Below are 6,000 nucleotides of genomic sequence, written 5' to 3' on the forward strand. Positions count from 1 at the left end.
TGTTTTATCAAGCCACAAACAAAGGCCAATTTTCTTGCATGAAGAAAAAAAGGAAGATTATAATTGTGAGTCATGCTCTTCCGCCTGTTTCCTTTCCTGAAACCAACAGAGAATTAGTCACTGTTCTTGGGACAGCAAGGATATAACAATGTCAGCAGGAAGAATAGCAAGGCACAAAACTTTAGTCACTTAATGGAACCACGGAAATACAGATATACTCTCTGTTATGCAAACCTCATAATTCCATGTGTCCTTTGATCAATAAATTTTTTCTTATAATTGAATACCAAAAGTTCAGTAGTTATTTGGAAATTTGTCTAGTTACCTGATTTATTAGACTGTATCATTTTTGTCCCCAAACTTGTTCTTCCCCAGACACATACACACAATATGACCCAGAACTGCCCATGATGGTTTGGATGATCCTTCTACATAAGTTCCCATTTGGGGAAAGCAACCCAAGCATCAAGGCCTCCCATGACAGAATGGAAACAAGGAATTTATGCTCTACAAATCTAGAAACTCAGTATGCAAGAGCTACCCTAGGCTCAGAGAATTGACCATCACACCATTGGCAGAATGGGGTATTTGGGAAACCACTGTTTTCATATAACTGAAAACTTATCTAAGGTTAGTTGATTCTTATAACAGCCCAGATCATCTTAGAGCTGAAAACTTAAAAGCCAATAAATAAGGATTTTTCTTTACTTTAGCACATACTTTCAAGGGGTCTAATAAGCAAGCTTTGGGGGGTGGGTATTTACCATAGTACTTAGAAATCAAAGGCCTAAGCAAGAAATGTTAAATGAAAATGAATTTAATTAAAAATAGTTAAATTAATAAAAGAATTTTAACAGTTTGTCTGCCGGATATAATCCTTATTTTAAATATATATATGTATATATATATTTAATCTAAGGAAAGGACTAATCTAAGGACACGTGGTCCTTAACATAACATCTTATGCTTGAGTGCCCTACTAAATAAATATATGTCATTTTCTCCTACCATAGACCCTGAAAGTAAATCAGAGATTAACATCCAGGCTGTATTCAATCTTTCAACCAACCAAAATATTTGATAATTAAACACTGCTTCAGGGCACTAAAACGGTACCCAAGTAACCCACTTTTTACCTTCTATGTGCCAATTCCCTTGAGAACAACTGAAAAAGTTTGGCTTTAAATATCAAGGGGCAAGATATCCTTTTAAGATAATTTCCGACTAAAAATGATAAGTAGTTCCATGAAGAATAACAATGGAATATTACTCAGCCCTGAAAAAGAATGAAATAAGGCCATTTGTAGCAACTGGATCAACGTACAGATTATCATACTAAGTGAATTAAGTCAGAGAAAGACAAACATCATATGATACCGCTTATATGTGGAATCTAAAAAAATGACACAAAAGAACTTATTTACAAAACAGAAATAGACTCACAGACATTGAAAACAAACTTGTGGTTACCAAAGGGGAAAGGGTGGAGAAGGGATAAATTAGTTTGGGATTAAAATATACACACTACTATATACAACATAGATAACCAACAAGGACCTACTGCATAGCACAAGGAACTATACTCAATATCTTGTAATAACCTATAATGGAAAAGAATATATATACATATATATATATAACTGAATTACTTTGCTGTACACCTGAAACCAATACAACATTGTAAATGAACTATATTTCAATAAAAATTGTTTTAAATAAAATAAAAACGATAAGTGATATTAAAAGATGCTTGGGCTTCCCTGGTGGCGCAGTGGTTGAGGGTCCGCCTGCCGATTCAGGGGACACGGGTTCGTGCCCCAGTCCGGGAAGATCCCACATGCCGCAGAGCAGCTAGACCCGTGAGCCATGGCCGCTGGGCCTGCGCGTCCGGAGCCTGTGCTCCGCAATGGGAGAGGCCACAACAGTGAGAGGCCCGCGTACCGCAAACAAACAAACAAAAACTAACTGAAGTCACTTTTATATGTATATGTATAACTGATTCACTTTGTTGTAAAGCAGAAACTAACACACCATTTTAAAGCAATTATACTCCAATAAAGATGTTAAAAAAATAATAATTTTTTTTTAAAAAATCCTGGGTTTAAGTTCAGAAGACCTTTGTGTTAGAGGGTCTCTGAGCTTAAAAACGTAGGGATCTCCCCCTCCCTAATTTGCAGAATACTGAACAAAAGGGCTCTGATTCGTGGCCTATAAAGGGCTTCAGAGTGTTCAGGGTTAGAAAAGGGGGCAGCCTTAGAAACTACCTTAAGAAGCAAATGAGGTAAACATCAAGGCTCTGCTTTACCCACAGCTGCCCTGATTTCATCTATTTTCACATAATGAGCCTCTGGGTCAGACTTAAAGAAACTCTTCTAGAGCTTAAAAAAGTTTGAAAGGCACAATAATAAAGTAATATATAATTATTATTCTGTATCAACTAAAAACTATATGATTATAAAAAATACAAGTTTTAAATTTATAAATCATACCTTTTAGAAACCTAAGTCCTTTTATATATTTATAGCTTATTTCTCCCATCCATTCTCATACAATCTACTGTTATCCTAGGTGCTCTCTTGTGAATATTTTAGGCATGGGAAAATTAAGGCACCATCCAAGAATGGTGACAAAGCCAGAAATTACAATTTTATTCTCAGTCCTGTTAGCTCCTCTTAGGATTTAAAATCTAAATTGTTCTACACACTTAAAATAACTAATGCATATCATTCAGATTCTCTCCCCCTTTCATACTCTTAACCTATCACAAAATGAAATCTAGAGTAAGAACTGTTTTACCAAAACTATTTTCTAAATTTTACAGCAATTTATTTAAACACCACTGAAATCCTTTTGAGTGTCAGATTGCTCTGTATTTTGTAAATAGTTCCCCCTAAACACAGGAAAAAAAAATACCCAGCTACTCAGCTTGGTACTTAAGATTCTCCATTATCCATTATGCCTTATGCTTTATTTTCCACTTCTCAGCTCACCAAGTTTTATTCTATTCAGTGCCCAGTTCAAAGGCCACCTCTGCCATGAAGGTTTCTTCCATCAGAAACGAGCTTCTCTCTTTTAAGGACATAACATGTATTACACTCACTTGCTACTATATTCTGTCTTGTGTTATTTTTGCTGCTTTGCTTATACAGATATTATTTCCCCAAGTATCCCAGATATTTCAGGGTAGTCCTACCATTGATCTTTGAATCCCTAGCAATTAGTAGAGTGTCTACACATACTGTACTGTCAATAATAATGTGCTAGGTTTTAGTATTTAATATTTTTCTACTGCTTTGAATATACTGTATAATCAACTCCATGAAAAAAAAAATTTAAAACAAACACACCCTCTTTCCCACTTCAACAAATCTTTTTGTTTTCTTTTTTCCATGTGCCAGGTATCAGGTTAAGCACTGAGGAACAAGGTGAACCAGACAGGTATAGTACTAACCCACACTAAACTTACACTCTGGTGAAGGAAGTAGGAAAAAATTTAAAAGCAAATAAAATAATTGTAGGAAGTATTAAATGTTTTGAAGGAAATAAAGGACCAAGATTCTTTCAAATAATTTGTAATACAACTGGCAATATTATGGGAGGTCAGGGCAGACCTCTAGTAGCCTCTAAGATAAGGTGCTAGAGGGAAGTGGAGTTGTGTGTGTTTTCTCATTTTCCATAAGCATACAGTTTACATAGTTTTAATCCTGGGTAGGCATCAACTTTATAAGATTTTTTTAACGAGTCTTGATAACTCCACAAATAAAAAATACATAACTGAACTTATACAGTATATCTAAGCTCCTCTAATGCTGATGGGAGGAAGAAGAAAAAAACTTCCACAGCTTCAGATTTCTCAGGAATCTGGCACCCCTCACCGTGACCTTTAGGGAGGAGTGGACTTCTAGAATTAAGTGTATGCATATGGCCACTCAGGCAGAAAGAAGGCTACAAAAGGAGGTGTGATAATGGTTTGTCAGGGCACCAGATTTTTCAAATAAGACTCAAAAAGACTTCATTCGAAAAGGCTAGGTTGTAGAAAGGGTACAAGTGACGTGACGAAGGCCCGGGTTTCACTGTTCACGGTTCACCTTCGTTCATGTCTCCACTAGCATCGAGGGCTGGGAAGTCTTTGCTTTGGAAAACAAGAAGACTCCCAACTCCGGGAGTCTAGGCCGCTTCCTGCAGCCCGCGGGCCTGGCACTGTGTCGGGCACAAGTCAGGAGCTCAACAAACACCCGCTGGGCCGGCGCCCCCAGCTCCCCTGGGGCCCAGTCTCCTTTCCCGCCTTCCAGCCCGCTCCGCTCACCACCCAGACCCGGCGTGCTGCCCGCTACGCCGACTGCGAGACCCGCCGCCACGGCAGCCAGCCGACCCACCTGGAGCCCCCGGACGTGTGCGTCACCGTCGCCCGCCGCAGCCAGCTGCCCGGAGCTTCCGCCTTGGTCTCCTTGGTTACCGCGTTACCTCGGTACCCATAGCAACCAGAAGGCTTGGTACTGCGGCTCTCGGCCCGCAGAGGGAGCAAGGGAGCCCTGCAGAGAAGCAGGAAGAGGGAGAGGAGGAGAGGAAGAGAAAGAAAGGGCAGATGCCAGAAGCTTTGTGCTGGAGTGGGTAACGTTTGGCTAACACTTACTGAGCCCCTACCATATTTCAGAAAGTTTTAATAACAACCCAAAATTACAAAGCTAGCAAATGGCAGACGCAAGAAGAATTAACCCAAGTAGTTCAGAACTCCCACATACATACTGTTCAGTCACTCATCAAAGGTCACAATAGGCAAAGTCAGGACTAGAATCTAAGTCTTTGACAAGCCTAGAATTCTCTTTTCCTTATATCAAATACAGGACCCATGGGGGTATGTGAGTTTAAGAGTTGAGAGAGAGAGAGAGATAAAGAGAGGGGGGAGAGAGAGAGAATATCAACTCACACTTCTCCAACTTTTCCAGAGTGTCACCTGTGGTGAACTTATTTTTGGCTTCCTAAGTATGCTGTAGTTTTTAATCTCTGTTTATATATGTGCTGCAAGTAGGATGTCTGGTTGGTTCTGCAGTCAGTCAGTCAGAAAAATTTCTATGCTTTTCCACACTGAATCTATCTTGTTACTGGACTAATAATCTCAAGTATTATAGTTAAGACACTAACTCTTGCACCACTGCTTTCCACATTAATGTGCCTGCCAATACTCACTTAAGAACACATCAAATATTTTCCCTTGGCAGTCAGCTATATGAGATTATAACCAGCATGGATAAGAAAAGACAATGATAGTCATGTGGCTATGACTGGGCTTTGAAATGAAGGCAGACCTGAGTTTGAGTCCTGGTCCTGCCACAACTCACCTACTGTGCGACCTTGGGTAAGCTGTAAGACACAGTTTAATTGGTTAAATGAGGTAAGGATACGTTTAGTTCACACATGGTGTAACATGGAAGAATAAATGAAACAATGTATGTTAAGTCTTTGGCACTAAGCCAGGCCAACAGTAGGTGCTAAATATTTGAAAAATATGGTGGGTTTGAGGCTATGGTGGTTATCTTACTGTTCATGGTATAAATTCACCAAGTCTTTCCTTTAAATCTATTACAATGACAACTTTCAAGTGGATGTGTAATACTAGAAGTTTCTTGTGCAAGACTGTGTTTCTCAGACAGCTGTGCTCTTTGAATGATCAGGAATGGTATTTCCAGTATGCATCCCTTGATTCATTTATTCAACAAATATTTATTGAGAGTCCACTGTTCCAGGTTCTGAAAATACTACAGTGAAGAAAACATAGCCCCTCCTGCTGTCCATCTTATATTTTCCTGCCAGCAGAAAGACAATAAACAAACATATAATTATAGGTCAGGGGCTTTGAAGAATAAGGATCAAGAAATAGAAAATAATTGAGCCCAAATTTAGGTTAGATGGTCAGAGAGGTCTCTGAATGCAGGGATAGAGGAAGACGTGGGGCAGTCAGAGCAAGGAACATTCCAGACAGAGGGAACAGTAAACAAACTT

General features: G+C 39.1%; 1 protein-coding gene across 1 annotated transcript in view; it reads right to left on the reverse strand.

Annotated features, from left to right (window-relative positions):
* The window catches only part of ZBBX (zinc finger B-box domain containing), a 116,784-nt gene extending 112,358 nt beyond the window's left edge, over positions 1-4,426 (reverse strand). The window contains exon 1 of the mRNA XM_059064171.2: positions 4,377-4,426. The gene's annotated coding sequence lies outside the window, so the exon portion shown is untranslated. The remainder of the gene's footprint in view (positions 1-4,376) is intronic.
* Positions 4,427-6,000: the final 1,574 nt, after the last annotated feature.

The sequence above is a fragment of the Kogia breviceps genome, chromosome 5 (assembly GCF_026419965.1).
Source record: "Kogia breviceps isolate mKogBre1 chromosome 5, mKogBre1 haplotype 1, whole genome shotgun sequence".
Taxonomy (NCBI): Eukaryota; Metazoa; Chordata; class Mammalia; order Artiodactyla; family Physeteridae; genus Kogia; species Kogia breviceps.